Source organism: Pinus tabuliformis, chromosome Q (genome assembly GCF_031772625.1).
Source record: "Pinus tabuliformis cultivar Carrire ecotype Pingquan chromosome Q, CPIR1, whole genome shotgun sequence".
Classification (NCBI taxonomy): Eukaryota; Viridiplantae; Streptophyta; class Pinopsida; order Pinales; family Pinaceae; genus Pinus; species Pinus tabuliformis.
The window spans coordinates 519508041-519528608 of record NC_142296.1 but is presented as its reverse complement, the minus strand read 5'-3'; the positions used below and the strand labels follow the sequence as shown (position 1 = coordinate 519528608).

At 35.6% G+C, this 20568-nt stretch overlaps 1 long non-coding RNA gene across 1 annotated transcript; it reads left to right on the top strand.

The window, feature by feature from the left end:
* Window positions 1-11874: 11874 nt before the first annotated feature.
* Window positions 11875-19668, top strand: LOC149220462 (uncharacterized). The gene is made up of 3 exons (XR_016249284.1): window positions 11875-14817; window positions 16504-19220; window positions 19347-19668. It is a non-coding gene; the product is annotated as an uncharacterized LOC149220462 (long non-coding RNA).
* Window positions 19669-20568: the final 900 nt, after the last annotated feature.

The following is a 20568-nucleotide window of genomic DNA, read 5'->3' as shown; positions in this document are numbered from 1 at the left end:
AGGTCATATTGTTGGTCATGGTCAGCTATAAATTGATCCTTCTAAAGTTGAAGCTATTGTAAATTGGCCTAAACCTACTAGTGTAACCGAGGTTCATAGCCTTTTGGGTGCAATACAGTATTGGAGGAGATTTATTGCCCATTTCTCTATTATTGCATAACCTTTTCATGCATTGACAAGTGTAAAGAAAGTCTTTCGATGGGGAGGAAAGCAACAAAAGTCCTTCAAAACGTTGAAAGAAAAGATTAGCACCACACGAGTTTTGGTCATACCAAATCTCCAACAGTCATTCGATATTGAGGCAGATGCCAGCAGATATACCATGGGAGCTGTACTGATGCAGAAAAAGAAGCTGATATGTTACCATTCAGAGAAGTTCTCTCAGGCTGTGATAAACTATCCCACTTATGAAAAGGAATTATATGCCTTGGTCCAGAGTGTGAAAAATTGGAAACACTACCTGATCGGCAAGGAGACCATCATCCATACAGATCATCAACCCTTGCAGTATCTTCAGTGACAAACCAAGTTGCAACAATCTTGTCATTTTAGGTGGATGGCTTTTCTGCAACAGTTTCATTTGGTAATGAAGTATAAGAAGGGTACTAGCAACAAAGTGGTCAATATGCTATCTCACCCTCCTATTTCTGCTTCTATTATTTTGCATAATGCTTCATTATATTTTGAAAGTTATGTTGAACAGTATGCTAATGATGACGACTTTAAGGAGATTTATGCAAAACTAACCCATGGTTCATAGGTGGAAAACTATCACTTGAAGGGGAAACTATTGTATCACCTTGGAAAATTATGCATACCCACAGGAGAAAGGGTACATGTAATCTGGGAGGCCCACACCTCCCTTGTGTCTGGTAATTTTGTTATTGAAAAAACTTTGTGTCATGTACCAAGACTTTGTTTTTGGCCTCATATGAAGAACATTGTGACTCGCTATGTAAAGGGTTGTGTGATGTGTTCTGTTTCAAAGCCCTATAATAGAAAACTCAAGCTCTACACACCACTCCCTATTCTGAGTCATCCATGGGAAAGTGTGTTGATGGATTTTGTAGGAGATTTGCCTTTGTCTAGAAAGAGTCATGACTATTTGTATGTCATCGTTAACCATTTTAGTAAGATGTGTATTTTAATGCCTTGTAAAAACTAGATCACTATAGAGTAGACTACTCATATTTTCTTTCAGCATGTTTGGGTTCATTTTGGCCTGCCCACATTGATTGTGTCAAATCGAGACTCTCACTTTCTCAGAGAGTTTTGGACTAGCTTGTGGAAGATGATGGACACTAAGTTGAAAAGAAGCACGACATTCCATCCACAGACTGTTGGACATATGGAGGTTGTAAACCGCACCGTGGTACATTTGTTGTGAGGCTATTGTGGGAAACATCCTAAGTTGTGGGATGAGTAGCTTCCATATGTGCAGCATTCCTACAACTGAGCAGTGCACTCATCTATGCATCGTTCACCATTTGAGACATGTTTTGGCTACCTGCCAAGAGACCCTTTTAATATGGTCTTTGGAAGGGAAGATGACTCCAGTAGATGTGATGACAAGGACAAAGCGCAATAGTTCATTCAGTGGATCCAGTTGATTCACCAAGTAGTACAAGAGCAGTTGGAGAAAAGTCAAGCTTATTACAAGGCTCGACATGAAAAACACCAAGTCGACTATCAATTTCAAGTGGGTGACAAAGTGTGGTTCATATCAGCAAGGACAAGATGAAGGGAGAAGGGAAGAAGTTGCAACCAATCAGGTATGGTCGATTCACCATTTTCGAGAATATTGGAAACAATGCCTTTCATCTCAATTTTCCAATATATATGCAAATGTACTTCATAGTGAATGTGGAGAACTTAAAGCTGTATCGGCCACCATTGATTATGGACACTGAAGAGGTGGGCACAATTTCTATAGTTTATGACTTTGCACAAGAGTATCTCGATGAGCTATCTGAAGACATCATCCTTGACAAAAGAACCACGACTTCATGACAGGGAGATGTGGAATACCTTCGAGTTGGTTTCAAGGGGATGCACCCTAGCAAGGCGAAATGGCTAGAAAAAGAAAGAGTGAGGGAATAATTTCCTCACTTGCCAATTGACTAATAAAGCTTTTGGCGGTCCAAAAGCTCCTCAATGGGGAGGATTGATCCAGGTGGATCTTTAGACACAATGGCATGGGAAAATATCAAAATCCAAAGTAGTGGAAAGGCGATGAACTTGACATCAGATCAAAGTTCTCGTCAACCTAATTCAAATGGTATGAACGACACTCCAATCCGAGTCCGGATGAAGAAGATAGAGGCAGTCAAATTTGGGTTGACTTTTGATGACTAGGCAAGATTAATGAAGGTGCAATTTGGCATTTCCCAGTAGACGGAATACGGCCAAGTCTCGCCAGATTCCGGGAAAATTCGTGGCCTCGTTAAAATGACCCCTTCAGTCCAAAACCAAATTTCCAAAAATGCACATTTTGTTTTATATAACAAAAAAAATATAAAAAAAGGGGTGGCAGGCCACCAACCCCACCACCCCAACTCCCAACCGAATCCACACAATAAAGTTAAAATAAAATAATTGGTGGAGGGGTGGGCCATGACCCTCGGCCCCTCCCACGGGTCCCTCACCTCACACCACTCCTCCGCTCCCACGGAGCCACCATAACCACCCCACGGAATGAGGCTCAAACAACGGAAAGCATGCATGGGTGGGTCGGCCCTTGGGGCACGGACCCAACCCAACTCACACCATGTTAACCATTAATGGCCAATGTAGGTGGGTATAGTGAGCGGGCTGATCCCAACCATAATATAAAAAAAAGGGGTTCGAGATTTCATGTATAAGAAATGGAGGAGGCGGGGTTTGACCTCCCGACCTCCTCCCTATTAAATCGGATCATAACCAACTCCACTAATAGATTTCTTGGGAAATGTATAACCCAATTTTTATTTAAAATCCGATTTTCAGTGCGCTATGGCAGAGGAGGAAGTGCACGTAGTTCGAGGCAGAATTTTATAGGAGGGATGAAATTTCACTTTGTCAGAGTTTGACAAATTTTATATGGTTTCAGTACTTCTCGATGCCACGAACGTAATGGCGTTGTCCGTTTCTCCATCAGAGTCTTTCATTTTTTGGCCATTTTTCAATATGGAGGTATAAGACTCCTTTTTGTAAGTGATGATTGTACTCTTCTTTTGCATGCCACTTAATGAATGAAGGCCTCCCCATTGATCGAGTAGTTCTCAGAAACGTAGTCCAAGACAGATGAACTCCGTTATCAAGTCTTGTTGTCTTCTTTCATGCTTCATGTGTTTTTCCTCTTGTCTCATGTGCACATTAAGTTTTCTCTATTAAGCTACAATTTATGCATGTAATTCTTTAACACATCTATAAGAAAAAGATATTGGATCACATGTTTACCATGGTTGGCTAGTTACTTGGGTAGATGTGGGGGGAGGGTGTTATAGAGTGGTATCAGAGCGCATTACACTCTCTTTCAGCCATATCTGAGCCCTAATGAGTGTATGGCTGTATATGCATTTTTTATGCATGTATCATAGGTTGGACATGAATTGTGAGGTCATTGCACACAATTAGGTCATCATAATGTTGTTGGTTGTTATGATGTTGATGTGTTCGCTGAGATAGAGCAAGATATGCAAATAATTAAAGTGAAGTTGCAACATTATACATTGAGGCAAGAGCAGGTCGTCATACGGGTTTACATGTTGGGCATGCATGTATGTTACTTAATGAATTTTTATATGCATTAGGTTATATAGATTAGGCTTTTGTACATGTCTATTGATGTTATCGTTACATACATGACATATGCTAGTTGATTAGCGCAGTCATATGCACGTGTAAGATAGTCATGCGTGGTAGTAACGTGTGGTTTTATGCATTTCTATTATTGTTTTATGTTAGATAACCTGATTATTATGTTATATTTTGTTGATGAGTATGTTATAGGTTAACTTGTCGTTGTTATGTGATAGTTAGATTGGTGATTAGGTTATACATTGTTGATGAGCATGATATATAACTTGTTGTTTTATATGCTACGAACTTGATGATTAGGGTTATTACATTAAGTTCTTGATGTTATATATATCATGATAAATTGGATTGGCCTATGCATATGGTTAGGGTTATGAAATTCAAGAATGAGTCGACTTATTTGTGACATTGTGTTGTACTAAACTAGACTAATCGTACATATGTGATTGCTATTCATAAATGACAAATGTTTATGAATTTATGATGTGAACATGTTAGTTACAAATAGTTATGGGTATCATGATCGTATTGATGTTTGAGATGATATGTTGTGAATTTATATCATGTTAATATAGCTTGATTGTGAAGACAATATATCCTCCCCTGAGATACATTAAAATATGAGTTTTCTTATGTCATATATTTTGTGCTTGATAGTTTGATTATGTCATCTATCTGGTGATTGAGTGTTTGGTGTATATTATGTCACTTATCTATTGTTTGAATACTTGATTACTTGCATGATATTAGTATGTGTCTATAAGATTTCCTAAATGACCAATTGTGTTGTAAGACGATTTTACTAACACAGATGTGTTGAGATAACTAACATGTACTTGAGTGTAATAGGTGACAATTGTAGCATTATGTCTAATGACTATGAGTTGACTATGGATTATGGCATGACTATTAGTCTGGGTAAAGGTTGATTTCAAATTAGTAAATATGATGCCTTGATTTTTGGAACATGTGAATCACATGTGAGCAGTTGTAGGGAAACATCCTTGGTATTAGCGTGATAATGAAACAATTAATGTGTTTATATAACTAATATTTGGGTGATGTGACAATACATAGTAAGCCTCGATTGCAACCTGGTATAAAGGTGGAAGAAAGGAATTAGGAAAGAATTCCTTTGGCTATGTTTGGAAACCCCAATTTCAAACAAATGAGTGCTTTGCATACATGAAGTCTTCTTAACCTTAATCTTGTTTGACATTATTCGGATATGTGCTAGATTCATGAACTTGTATTTGACATGTATACTAGTTAGTCTGTAGTTACAGGTGGATATGTCAAGGGAATTGGAGTCCCTTGAGAGACGGTGTGGATGTGCTCAGTTGCAAGCAACATGCTTGGCACAACAAGGTAAGGTAAATGATGTATTTTTATGTTTATTTATGTACTGACAGTTATATGTTTATGGTAGTGTGATGCAGGGAGTTGCATGGCAAGAGAGGTTTCCATGAAATCTTGTAGAAGGATTAGGTTGAGCTTTCCTTGGGAGCCATGGGATTGAGTCATGGTGTCTATTGTTAGTCTTGTGCTTTTGGTCCTTGCTGATTTATTGAGATTGATTACAATTTTTTTTGTGTATCCTGCAAGGCCTTGCCACTATCTTGTGGTTTCATGTTGTTATTTGTTTTCATAGTCTTCTTGTTGTTTGTTTATTATGCTTTCCTTTTATGTTTTGAGTCCTAGGAATTGGTTTAGGAAAGAGGAAATTTAATGGAGCTCAGGCGAAGCTGAATGAAACCCATCAGGAAATGTAAGACTCGGATGACATATGTGCCTGTATAAGGGCAGTTGATGGCAAGCGTATGAGAGCCAGTTGAACTGGCTAAGTCGATTGGTGCAAATGGACAGTGGTAGTAGTCATGATGAAGGTAATCAAGAAAGGTAAGGTGAATGAATTTGAGGCACCATATGTCTTGGCTATGCTGTGAAGGATCGTTCTCAATTATGTGCATGGCATGCATAGATAAAGGGACTTCTCTTAATCTTGATCTTATCCTATGTGGTAATTAGGCTATGATCATGATTAATATGATGTTTATATATGTATGTATGTGTGTATGTATGCCATTTTAGGCAAGGTCATCACAGATCATGATTTTTTAATGCTAATATTTATATGTATACATATGTATGTATGTATGTCAATATCTGACAAGGTTGTTAGGGGTCATTATGTGGAGGAATGAATGCATATGTAGATGAAGGGCATGAAAAAGTTTCTTAGTCATATGGGGAATCAAGTGGGAAGTGTAGCCTAAAAAAATATATGAGGTAAATATCATGTGGTTATGACTTGATATTATGTGATTATATTATGTCTATATTTATTTTATGACACGTAATATTGAAGGATACATCAGTGGAATGAAATAAGTGTTGTTTGCAGCATGATGCGACAAGCATGCATAAGACAATGGAAGCAAGGTTTCTTGGTAGAGACAGTGTGGTTTTGGATGAGTGGTACTACTATTGTACATATGTTGTATATGTCCTACATGTTGAATCTGTGATGTTGTTTTCATTTGGTGTTGTGTATATATAGTGTGTGTACATCTTGTTTATGCAATACTATGTACAGGGTGTTATAGATAGTATTGTGTGAATATTGCATATACAGTTTTGGGTATAGATGGCTTTATATACATGTTGTATATGCAGTACTATGTACATATGGTGTTGTGTGCATGTTGTACATGTGGTGCTATGTACATATGGTGTTGTGTGTATGACTGTACAAGTGATGTTGTTTGCATGTGGTTTTATGTAGATGTCATACATGTGGTGCTGTTTGTAGGTGGTGTCGTGTGCATGTCATGCATGTGGTACTGTGTACATGTGGTGTCATGTACATATCATGCAAGTGGTTTTGTGTACATGTTGTATGGTGTACACATTGTATAGGCGGTGCGGTGTACATGTTGCATTGTGCAAGTGGTGTCTGTACGTGTGATGTTGTGTACATATTGTGCAGGTGGTATGGTGTATAGGTGGTACTATGTACATGTTGTATATATGGTATTGGTGTACATGTGGTATTGTGTGCATGTGTGATGGGTGATTCAATGTTGGTTATTGATTGGGAAAACCATAGGGTGAGAGTCAACATAATTGGGATAAAAACCTTATTATTAGACATTAGGATTGTTCAAAATTATTTTTAGCAAATTAGTGGCTATAATATTTTACATGAGCCTCACATGGAATAAAATGTTTATCCAAAGAATCTCTCCAACTTCTACTACGCTTAGTTGTGCTCCATGAATTTGCAGATGGTGAGGAGATTATGTTGATGGCAGCCAATCTCTCCTTTTAGCTTTTTGATATCTTTACATACTTTATTTTTTGTTGTAAGTGCATAATTTTTTTTGGATACATGTTTTTACTCCCTTAAGTTTTGGTAACTGGATAGTAGGGAAATAGTGAGTCACATTTAAGTCATTTTTTTTCTAGAATGACAAATCTAGAGAAAATATAGATGATATCCAAATAATGTATATATCGTTTTCGTCATTAATATATATGATATTTTTCCTTGGGAAAAAATGAAAAATAATATATTTTATTTATAAATATAAAAAGTTTATACTTTATAAGTGAGTGTCTTAGTAATGTGATGCTTTTGTTCCTAAATGCATCAATACATCTAGGTTTTGGTAACACATTGATTGGACTTTCTTCTATATTCTAATAGTGTGACATCAATTCTTTTGGTACATTAATATTTGATACGAAATGGGAAGAGACGTTAGTGAAGTGTATTGACAATTTTTTACGGGATTTAAAATTACATTTTTAAATTAAATAATAATTTTTTTCTTGATATGGTGTTTTCTTCTCAATTGCACTTGTGCTTTTAATTTGTTTTGTAGCATAATTATGTATTTGTATATTTTATAAAACAAAAATTGGTATTTTAGCATTAAATAATATAATGGCCATCAATGTCCATGATGATGAAAAATAAAAATTATCCATGTAAAGATTCACATTTCCATGTAGTCAACATCTTTAAAAATTTTGAGTTTGATATAGATGGTTAGGTTAGTTAGAATTCATGTTAATTGGACAATGGGCCCAAACCATCCTCATTGGAATTCTACTAGGATCATACCTCCCATATAACTGGAAAGGAAATGAATTTGACTTAGGATGAATCTAGAGTTGAGTGATTGCTTCTTTCTCATGTAGAGGTAGTAGAGAAAGTGGGCTAGTGGATTCCACACACTAGTAATACCCACTTCATGGAGAATTGGTGCATGGAGATAATAGATATTTATCGTAGACAAAAAACACTATGGGAATTTTTTTAGTAGGGCACAATGAGGTTTAGTAGGAGATATTGATTAGTGTGGAATTTGGATGCCCTATAGATGCATCTTTCCAAGCTAAATGAAAATGTGTTATTGATCACTAATAAAATGTCTTACTTGAGTTTCTGTAGTAGCAACTAGGAGGAATGTGATATAACAACTACTTAGGTGGAATCCCCAATGTTTGAATCATGTTTATAGTTCTAATTTTTCCAATTTTCTTGTGATTAAGTAGGAATTATGGAATTGGTACTAGTTTAAATCCTAGCCCAATTACTAGTTTCTATGATAGGATCAAATTCCATTACTTATATAAATATTGTATGAAATTTTGTTTTATAAATTTGAGAAAGGAATTATGTATGTGCTACTAGTCTCATTTCCAAAGTGGTAGGCTAGTATCTATAGAGGTGCAATGGATTTCTTGATGTCATACAATTCCTTCCTAACTCACATAAAAAATAGTAATGGACATCGATGTGCCTTATTGTTTATCCACCTATGTGTTACTTTTTAATGTGCACCTAGTTGTTCTTATGATTAAGAAATATTAAAAAATCCATAAAAAAATCTTTTTCATGCACATTTGCTAGCTACCTTTAGTTTAAATAGAGAAGGGATAAATATCTTGGTGGGGGTGTTTCTAAAAGAACCTACGCTACAAGGTTCTCTACATATAGTGGAAGGAAATTATAAGAAAATTCAACCTAAGTGTAGGTAAAGGTTATCTTGTTTTGGTTTTCAGAGATAACTTGAATTATATTACACCCACTAATCCATTTAGTAATCATAACTTATTCTAAATAAGGCAGCTATTCCTATCCCAAAAAGCCAAAATTTTTATTTTAGAAGGATACATGTTTTGTATAAAATTGGTAATAAAGGTGTATTCAAGAGACCTTTTTCTAGCCAAAGTTGTCTTAATGGTGAGGAGAGGATAAATAAATTTCTATATTGACTCTTAGTAATCTTCCACTTAGATGGGGAATTTTCCCATAATTAATAGCTAATTGTGGAGGTAAATGTAAACATATTTTTAAGATTGACCATTACCTAATCTACATCTAATACTTATGAATTAATTATTTCCAACCATGTTATTTCCTATGACAAGAGGGTACCCATTCATTTTATATGTGGCTTCTAAGATAATGAAATCAATTGTATATTTCTAGGAATCAATAAATACTAACACATCCTCCAATACTCCCTTAATATTCATTATTGATATATATACAAATAGGAGTATATTGGATGTATCTCTCATCAATCTCGAGAGTCCTAATGTGAGCACGGTATGCTTTGTCAACATATTAATGGATTCCCCCATGTTTATCAAGGTATTGTGGATCATAATTTTGAAGCTTTTTACAGTTACTACATGGTTCCTAGGTCCAAATACTTTGGGATAAACAACTTTCCAAGCATAAGGTTCACAAGTTGCTATTATGTTTATTATATGGGAATATTTCTTCATCATTTCATACCTCTTTAGGAATTCTTCCTTGATGAATTAATTATAAATGTGAACATCCTTGATTTCCCTTGGAGAGGTATCTAGACACATAAACTATTAAGCCACCAAATCTTCATTTTTCATATAGGTGTAAGGTTTCCTAAGGTATATTATTTCACGATATGGTGAGTTTGGTTTAGGAATTGGTTTTCTTTGTGGATTGGTATCTTTCCTTTTAGAAAGTAAATGTCCAATTAGATTGGTAGTGATAACCTACTTCACGATGTAAGGGTGGTTTCTTGAAGATATATGGAATCAGATTCATACATGTTGGTTCATTTTTATATACTAGTTTCACTTGCATGCCACTCACATTAGGGGCTCTTTGTGTAGATATTATGGTTGACTCTGAGAATCTCATATAACACCTATGAATGGGTTTCCTAGTGGAGGAGGAGGAAGTAATGTTTATTTTTGTTGGTTTGTATATATCTTCCATTGTGGAGGATTATTATATTGAGGGTTTTTTTACTAGAGGAATTGTCTGAAATGGTTTATGAGTGAGGTTGATAGGTTGAATTGGATATTCCCAATAACCTTTCATTGTCCAAATAGGTGGAAAAGATTGGTAGGAAGGTTGAGAAGATAATTTAATATTATGATAACATAAATACTTAAGAGGATTGTAGTTCATACCCTTCTAAAATGGCCTAGTTGCTCTTGGTTTCCATTAATGTATGAGTCATATTTAGTCCACATTCTCCTAACCTCCTTGATAGGCTTCATTCTATCTTAGAAAAGAAGGAAATTTGTTAGTTTTATTTGATTCCTGAAAGATTACAAAAATCTCTATAGCATTAAGTGGAAATTCATTTCTTGGATGCCTCTTGGTACAATTGTGGTAAAATATAGCCAAATCTCTCTCTACATACGATTTCTTCCTTACTTACAAGGTGTCCATGTACGTGGCTTGTGAGTGTAGAATATTGATTTTCTTATCTTCTAATAATCCTTCTAACACTAGTTTAGTCATGTTTGTAGGTATTAGTCAATTAAATATGCTATAAATTATATTACATTAAATTATCAATTTGAATTTGTAAACTTATCAAGTATATGAAAAAATATATGTTATGATTTTAGATTCTAATTCTACTGCAAATAAATCGACATGAAATAAATATCACTCTATTAAAGAAATGGAAATATTAATCTAAGAAGATAAGTTCTTCTTATATTCAATCATTAAAATCTAATCTATGAAAAAAGATAAATTTATTCTATGAAAAAATATAAATATTATGTATAAAAGCATTGAAATTTAATCTAAGAAATCATATAACTCTATTCTAAGAGATCATGTAAAAATTATCTATGAAAGCATGCATTTTAATATACTAAATCATGTAAAATTATTATATGAAAGAATTCAAATTTACTATAAGAAGGAAGGTAAATTTAGCTTACGAAAGTGTTGAAATTTATATTCTATGAAAGCATTCAAACTAATTCTATAAAAGTTTTGTAAATTTTATATAGAATTGCATGAGAATGAGCATGAAATGAGATCTAATTTTAAATAATTAGTATGCAAATATAAATTCTTGAATGCATGAATATAAATTATCTAACTCTAACTCTAATAATTTGTACTTACTATGAAAATAAATCATAAAAAGTTAAATGGAAATGAATGAATTATGAGACAATAAGAAATTTATACTACGAAGTAGCATCATGCATCCACAAGGGGGGCCTCTAGATAATCGTGTGAGCCTTAGAGAAACAAAATAGTGTACTCACTTAATGACTTCAATTACGCATGAATGCACAATGGAAGAAAATGATCAATTGTCTGAGCGTATATTAAAGAAAATAGCTCATGTATTAATTCAAAACTCATGTATCTATGTGTCCTCTACTGTGCCTGGCTAGATACAAATATAGTTCTTTTGAAATAACATCATTTACAATTAAAATGCTACAAATTAGAGGAAAGATGATGACTAAGGGTTCTACTGCTAATTTTCAGATTAAATTCCTACGCCTCGCTTATGACTTTGTGAGTACATATGAACATGTAACCTATTAATGTGTTATTCTTAAACAATGATGGATTCCATGAAAATATCATGCTAACGTCATCTTTTTCATTCTAGCAATTGTGATATACTCTATTTTTGTGCTATGCCACATGATGAGTTGACTATGACTTTGACATTGCCATAGTGATAATTACGCCGTAAGGCGTTTCCCTTTGAAATAAACTTTCCTCTTGGGTTACGTGCACATTTCTGAGCCTTTAATTTAAGTGTTAGACGATGAAAATAATCTTACCCATCCACAACTGGTATACGATGCGACCCAGCAGATCGACGCTTGCCCTCGCTCGACGCTACGCTTGCCCTGTGCAGACATTTCCTAAACTTTTGACATGGTCCCAAGGGAAATGAGAGGAGTTTGTTCCCAAGTTTCAATCAATCTCAGAAGAGACTGTATAGAGCCACTAAGAGTCTGTAGAAACACAGACCTATGTCAAAGCCATACTGAACTTTGTTTTCTCCTGTGTCAAAGCCATGCCCGCCTTTTGTAAAACTCTGAACCATCTCATTGAGTTACGGGACAACTGAATGCTTCAAGGCTCATCTTGAGGAGGGCTTGTGGACCAAGGTCCCACAGGAGGAGCTTCATCCTCAATAGCAAAGCGAGGATATTGATATTTTCAAAGCATTGAAGCAAAATTGAGGGTTTCTATGCTTCTGGTTTTTGTTTGGTTTTTTCCTCCTATTTCAAAATCAGGATTGGTTTTCATTTGAATTAATGAAATCTTCATAATTGTAGCTAGGTTAACACAACAGTAAAGTTATGGTTTGTTTCTTTTGTACATGAATGGTGCTTGAGTAGTGACCATATTGAAAATTCAAGAAATTGTAGACGTGTTTATTATAATTTTTGAGCGATGGCATTTCCAGCCTCACCATTGCCGCCCTAGGCACCTACGCTGTTTTGACGGACATGGCATCGGCTACAGTCTCTGCTTTGTTATGATACACACTAAGCACGTTAGAAATGTATATTGAAGGTGATTGGCACATATGCCAGTTGGAGTGGAGGTGGCCACTCAACAGTTAAAATGACATCTGCATTAGTCAAGAAAGAAGAATCCCTACTTATAATAACAAGAGAGGTGGGATTGAATTTGATTGGGGTTGTTTCCTCTGTGACCAGTTTGGCAATGTAGCCCACTTCCGTAGTGAGCGTGTTTCATTCTATTGATTTCTTAATTCAAAGTGAAATCTTAATCACTTGGAAGGTTCGGCCGGTTCTGCCTTCACTATATGCTTGCAGATTTTAAATGCACAATTTATATTTCTATACCAGAAGTGCAATAGAACACTTTATTTTTGTTGATAAGAACTAGAATAGCAATCGAGGATTGATTTATTTGCATCATTTTGTGGTTAGTTAGTTTGTTTGTTTCTGAGGGTCTTCTCAGTTCATTGACCATATGGTTCTAAAGTTGGAAACATTACTAGGAAATAAATTCAAATATTCAAAATGGTATTTTTCTCTTTTTTAACTGAGTATTGTGTTTTTCAGGTTTTAGAGATGGAAAGGGCTCAGTTTTTATTGATGTGATGAATGGCAATTATCAGTGATTGGTTCTAATTTTGAATCCCATCAGATCGGTTCATTTAGGTCAATTACGGTTTTGGGTTACTTGCTTGTATTTCTTGTTTTATTTTGTTCCATTGATCTCAGTGTTTTGGATTGATATGCAGTTTGTTCCCAAGTTTCAATCAATCCCAGAAGAGATTGTATAGAGCCACTAAGAGTCTGCAGAAACACAGATTTGTGTCAAAGCCATACTGAACTTTGTTTTCTCCGATGTCAAAGCCATGCCCGCCTTTTGTAAAACTCTGAACCAGCTCATTGAGTTACGGGACAACTGAATGCTTCAAGGCTCATCTCGAGGAGGGCTTGTGGACCAAGGTCCGACAGGAGGAGCTTCATCCTCAATAGCAAAGCGAGGATATTGGTATTTTCAAAGCATTGAAGCAAAATTGAGGGTTTCTATGCTTCTGTTTTTTTTTTGTTTTTTCCTCCTATTTCAAAATCAGGATTGGTTTTCATTTGAATTAATGACATCTTAATAATTGTAGCTAGGTTAAAACAACAGTAGAGTTATGGTTCATTTCTTTTGTATATGAATGGTGTTTGAGTAGTGACCATATTGAAAATTCAAGAAATTGTAGACGTGTTTATTATAATTTTTGGGCGATGGCATTTCCAGCCTCACTGTTGCTGCCCTAGGCGCCTATGCTGTTTTGACAAACATGGCATCGACTACAGTCTCTTCTTTGTTATGATAAACACTAAGCATGTTAGAAATGTATATTGAAGGTGATTGGCACATATGCCAGTTGGAGTGGAGGTGGCCACTCAACAGTTAAAATGACATCTGCATTAGTCAAGCAAGAAGAATCCCTACTTATAATAACACGAGAGGTGGGATTGAATTTGATTGGGGTTGTTTCCTCTGTGACCAGTTTGGCAATGTAGCCCACTGCCGTAGTGAGCGTGTTTCATTCTATTGATTTCTTAATTCAAAGTGCAATCTTAATCACTTGGAAGATTCGGCCGGTTCTGCCTTCACTATATGCTTACAGATTTTAAATGCATAAGTTATATTTTTGTACCAGAAGTGCAACAGAACACTTTATTTTTGTTGATCAGAAGTAGAATAGCAATCGAGGATTGATTTATTTGCATCATTTTGTGGTTAGTTAGTTTTTTTGTTTCTGAGGGTCTCCTCAGTTCATTGAGCATATGGGTCTAAAGCTGGAAACATTACTAGGAAATAAATTCAAATATTCAAAATGGTATTTTTCTATTTTTAACTGAGTATTGTGTTTTTCAGGTTTTAGAGATGGAAAGGGCTCAGTTTTTATCAATGTGATGAATGGGAATTATCAATGATTGGTTCTAATTTGGATCCCATCAGATCAGTTCATTTAGGTCAATTACGGTTTTGGGTTACTTGCTTGTATTTCCTGTTTTATTTTGTTCCATTGATCTCGGTGTTTTGGATTGATATGCAGCAAGACCTTGTTGAAGATGACCATCTCTTGGACCAAAATACTGAAGAATAATAAGGAACTTCAGTGTAGGAAATTCAGAAAAGATGTTTCTTAGCTCCTTCAAAACGACTAGGAAGAGAGTGCTCGATAAAGGGTGTGTTTTTGTAACTTTTTAGCTATGGATTTTTTCTCTCATAATTACAAAGAAAATGTGCAATTTACTATCACATTGCCATATCACAATGTTTACCATTTTTAATTATGCCGTAAAGCATTTCCCTTTGAAATCAACTTTCCTCTGGCCTTTCCTATCCTGCTATGATCCATCTGATTTCATGTTAGACGATTAAAATATTTACAACCATTAGATTAAGTTCTTGTTATAACTGAAACTATCCCTACCTTACCTTCCTTGAAACCATATAAATAACGACTTCTGTAGGTTTTATGAAACACTGTTCTACAAATCCATGTCCGCTTTCTTGAATCTTTGAATCTCCTGCCCATTGTGCAGTTGAATCGTCCAATTGTCCACGATCTTGCTTGAATCTCCTGGCCATTGTGCAGGTAAATTTCAAATAGCAAGGGAATAAATTTCAAAATGGACTGTCTAGTATTGATTGTTTTTAGTTTTCAATGATTTTTGGTTTTAACTGCGAGGAATTCTGTGACGGAAAACTGGAAATTGCCAGGATTTCTATGACAAAAAACTAGAAATTGCAGAGGTTTCTCAGTTATGCACGATCTTGGATGAAGTCTATTGGACACTGTGTAGGTAAATTTCAAAATGGAGTGGGTAATCTCGAAATGACTGTTTTTTAGTTCCCGCCTTCCATATACCACAATGCTTCTTTTTAAGAAACCCTAATGTCTAAAGTTGATCTTGCTTCCACCATTTGAAGGGGACTGTATTGCTAGTATGGTATGAATGCCCATGTGACTGTGTTGAGTAATTATTTCAAGGTACGAGACCTTGCATCAAGTTTATGGCCCCCATAAGCAAGATTCCTCTCTTCTCCTTCAATGAGCCTACCTGTGGCGACCAGATCTTGTGCCTCCGGCTGTGGCTGTAGCTCAAACTCTCGTGTTTTTTCAACCCTCTGGTTTGGATTTTGCCCAGATCTGGCTTGGTTTTGGATTCATATTCCTCCAGCCGGTGCTGCATGCATTGACCACAACATTTTTTTCCATTGTTGGTCTTCTTCTTGCAGCAGGTGCTGCATCCTCCCAACGACAGTGCCCCATTTACCTTTGTGCATATGGTAAAAATATCACAGGAGTGGCATTAGTGTCCATATTTAATAATTGGTTACAGGTATGATTATAGAGCAGACCTTCCTTGTTTAGTTGATGGCCCCATCAACTGGATCTTTATCTTTACTTTCCACATGCTTAATCTGGGTCCTGTGGGTTTCAGATCTTGTCGCTTAGTTTTGGCTCTTGCTCAAAATTCTGCTCTAGCTATATTCAGACTCTCAGGCATTAACTCTGACTTGGTTTTGGCTCTAGCTTCATGGGTTGAATCTGAGAAAGAGCCTCCTACATAGTTCTCTACATTTCTTTTAACAAACCCTTCCAGACATATATGACTCTTATTCATAGCTGATTATTTTGTCTTTTGGATATTTCTATGACATCTTCTTAGATAAATTGCAAATCAAGCTAACAAACCCTTCCAGACATATATGACTCTTATTCACAGCTGATTATTTTGTCTTTTGGATATTTATATGACTTATTCTTAGATAAAGTGCAAATCAAGCTAAACAAATGTTTAGATAGAGTGCAAATCAAACTAAACAAATGTTCAAATAATGTTGTTCTAAATTGTCCTTTTCAGCATTCAACTGAGATGCTTCTGGTGTCTCTACCTCATAATTTACAGACAGTCATACAAACACACATTTGGAGTGATTTTGAAGACACCGCACCAGTAGCAATGTATCTCATGTTTTATATCAATGAAAATGGAGAGAAATTCTACACGTTAAAGGTAAGTCTCATTCTTTAAGCCCTCTGGCTTCTGCTTTGAGAGAAAGTCTACACGTTAAAGTGGAATCCTTCGCTTCCATTCACAATAGTTATATGGCGTGAAAGGTGTAGGAGGTGGAAACTCCATTTTTTTTGGTATCACCAGTCTTTAGTACCTTAATCAAGACCTATAATGTTGAATATAGGTCTAGGATTTTCAATTTTTGTACCAAGTTGTCCTTTTGATTACTATCAATCTTGCTGCTTTAGTACTAAATCAGTCATTTTTCTATTAGGCCATAATGTTAGCACTCCTGTTATAAATGATTCTTCCAAATACCCTTCCTGTTTCAACAAAACTGGCAGTAGCAGGCTTTAGTAAAAAATATTCTTGGATAGAGCAATACACATCGCAGTATAAAACCTCTTCCTCGTCATCATGACAACAATTTTTTTCTTAGCTCAGGTAGCCTTTTACTCAACATACTTAAGTACATTAATCATGACACAACCAACAATTTTACTATAGTCAATGGCATCATTATGAGCTCAACATAGCCGTGGCAAGTTAAACATTAGTCTATTAATGAATCCTTGAAAAACAACAAGTGAAAACTCGCTACAACAAAAGTCTAAAGATCAATTTAGAATGGGGCTCGGGTTTTGTTTCAAAATATTCGATTTTATGCCACGGCTTCAAAAATTCCACAGAATTTAGAAATAACTCAGGATTTGCTTCAGGTATTCTAGGGCTTACAAACACGAAGCCCAAAATTTCATCAGACTTGACATGCGCAAATTTATCCTGTTGTAGTCAATATTGGATGCCATCATATCATTTCAAACCTCTCATTGATCACCTGGAATTTGTTGCATACATAGTGAACAAGAGTTTGAATTTGTGTCAATTGTAGGTATTTTCTCCAAATATCATAAGAGATACTCAGACTTCCCTCAGAGGTAGGCCTAAATAAGCCCTCTGTAATCTACATGTTTAGATCCTCAGATGAACCATTAGCTTATGAAAAATTCCTTTAGCACATAGATTACAACATGCAGCAAGCAGAAGATATAATCCACAAATGTTATCTGTGTGTCCTCTGATATAATCCTTGAAGCTAAAGGCAATCAATGGTGAAACAATTTTCATCAATAGGGATGCAAAAGATTTCAAATCCTTTTAGACAATTTAACTTGTATCACCACTCTTCTAGTTTGGTACAGGCTCTGACCTGCTCATGGCCAAGATTTTGCACAACAACTTATGTCATTATCATTCATAAGCAGCTAGAGATTTATGGAATCCAAATTAAGAATTCAATGTCAACATCCTCCTCCCAAAGGATCCCTATTGGAAAAACAATTTAAAAGTTCATCAGTAACAAAAGGATTTTAAGAATGCTTATAAGTATGTTGATGATATCCTTGGTCCAATTATTAAGAACTTCACTAGCTATTTCACAGGACTTAGCACCTCTTGGCCACTTCTGAGGCTGCTCGGCCTCTGTTCAATCAGTCTTGAGGCCTTCCCGAGGTCAATCCTGAGACCTATCGGCCCTTTGTCACAGTCTTCTAAGGCCTTAGACAGAATTTTGGTCTCTCTTTGTCCTGGTCAAAAGCATTGTTGACAGAACTTGGACTAGAACTTTATTAAGGTTGCTTTTTTACCATCCCTCTGATACCATGTTGATGTGTTGATGTTTCCATATTCTAATCTGATAATTACTTCCAATGATCTCTTAAAAAAGTTCTTAATCATAATGCAATAATGACAGTAGGATCATAAAGAGAAAGCCAAGCACTTAGCGTACAAAAAGACACAAAATTTTCACCTGGGAAGCCCAAACTTGAAAGAAAACCCAACAATCTTTTCTAGGAGAAATTCTTCAGTTCAACAAAGGTACATTTTAATATTCACAAGTCAACCTAGGTCAACTTAGACAATAATTATGGATCTGAACAAAACAGACCTCAGAACTCAATCTAGGCAGTAGATCTGGTTTTGGTCCCTTCTGTTTACAGACTGAGGTTCTTGGCCTCCTCTAGGGCTTCGACCCTCCATAGAAAAGAAAGGTCTCGGATCTTCTAGGGATTCTGCCCTTCAACAAAGATAAAATATCTTTACAGAGATAAGATCCTTCTTGAACTTCGCTCCATCCACAAAAAAATTATTTCGGTCTTTCTTTCATAGAAACAAGGTCTCCATATCTGAGTCCATTCAGCCTCTTACAAGCAGAAACCCGTCGCTCTTAAACTCTGCTACCCAGATTGCCTGTTTTAATGCTTTTCTGATCAAGCTTGAAACCTGGATACTAGATAGTCATGTATGTTGCTTGGCATAAATTACGCAGAGATTGATATGTAAATGACCTTTGGTTGAAGGCATGTTGTCTTATGTGTGGAGTTTTCTTCCACACTGTTGCTAGGAAGTAGATATGAAGGGATACGAATGAGTGCTTTTATATTCTATATTCAATGCAATGTAGCGTAAACTAACTTACATGTTGAGTCACACATTAATTTAATGTGTTTTTTTCTTGCAGAAGGATTCCCCCGTAGGGTCTCCAACACAGTCAGCCCACCCTGGTATGTCTCCTTTATTTTTATGATAATACTACTTTATTTGATGTCATGTGATAGCATTGCTGCACTGATGTTTTTAAAATCTTTTATCTCATGAGGTTTCTTGTGTTACAACACGATTTTCTCCAGATGATAAATACTCAAAGCATTGCACTTTGCTAAAGAAGCGCTTTGGCTTACTGCCAACGCAGCAACCCCCACCCACCTATTGACAATTGAATATTCAGAGTTTTTATGTCTCTGCTAGACAAAGGAAGGGTGGTTAGAGGTTACAGGGTTAACATTAATTATTCATTTTGTTTACTCTGTAGTCTTTTCCCTGCCTTTTTGGATGCAACTTCATGCTACTTTGTGTTTAAGATGTATTTTGATGCTTTTTTACTTTGCACAAGTTGTAGATGTTGAATTGGGGTTTAAATTTAAATATATTGTTTAAGAGGTTATGATTAGATAGAGAATTAATTATTATTATTGGCTTATATATGATACTTTTGCACATTTATTTGTAGGCTAAACATTTGTGATTTTTCAGAGAAAAAAAACCTCCTAACTTCCATTAATCAAAATAAAAGTAAATAAATTTGTAGTAGTGACAAATCTTATGTCCATGTAACTCTATGTTCTAGATAAGTCTCAGTAGAAACTCAGAAGATATTATAATTTTGAATCTTAATCAGTATGTATCTACTAGCGTCTCTAAAGGTCTATAACATCATTACAGATTTCTTACCTCTCTAATTTTCCTTCTCAGCGACATTGTTATATTATTTCCCATCCATTCTTCAAAAAGAAAAGAAAATAAACAGAAAACTTGAAAAGACATATGAGGATCGTTCTCAGTGAATAGTCAGTGATGTCCTTAATAATTAAAACTCCATGTGCTGATGAGGATGCCATTGTCAAAATCGGTGAATAAGATCTTTCCCGGTGCTTGGAAACAACTCTTTTTAGAGAGAAAATTTGCCTCTTGGTTCTGTTCTTTGAATATGTGACTGAAAGTCACTTTCTAGAAGGATCCCATGAAAGATCTGATGCGTAGCATCCAGAAGATAAGGGAAGGTTGCCCCAAAAGTGGATCTCCGTACCCAATCCAGAATCATTTTGGGGTTCCCAAAACTAATAAATCCTCTATAGCTAGGCAGTTAGCAAATAGGAGTGCCCCCCAAAGAGCTAATCGCGATGCTCTTTTATTAGTCCATGTACCACTATTCCAACAAAATTGAAAGTAGTTGCCAGGATTTTATACAAGAAAAATTGCCCTGCCACAGATCCTGTTAGTAGAAGCTCCTTAAAAAAATCATCTGGATTTTGTGACCAAATCTCTTTATATTGGATTTGTATCGAGTTAACC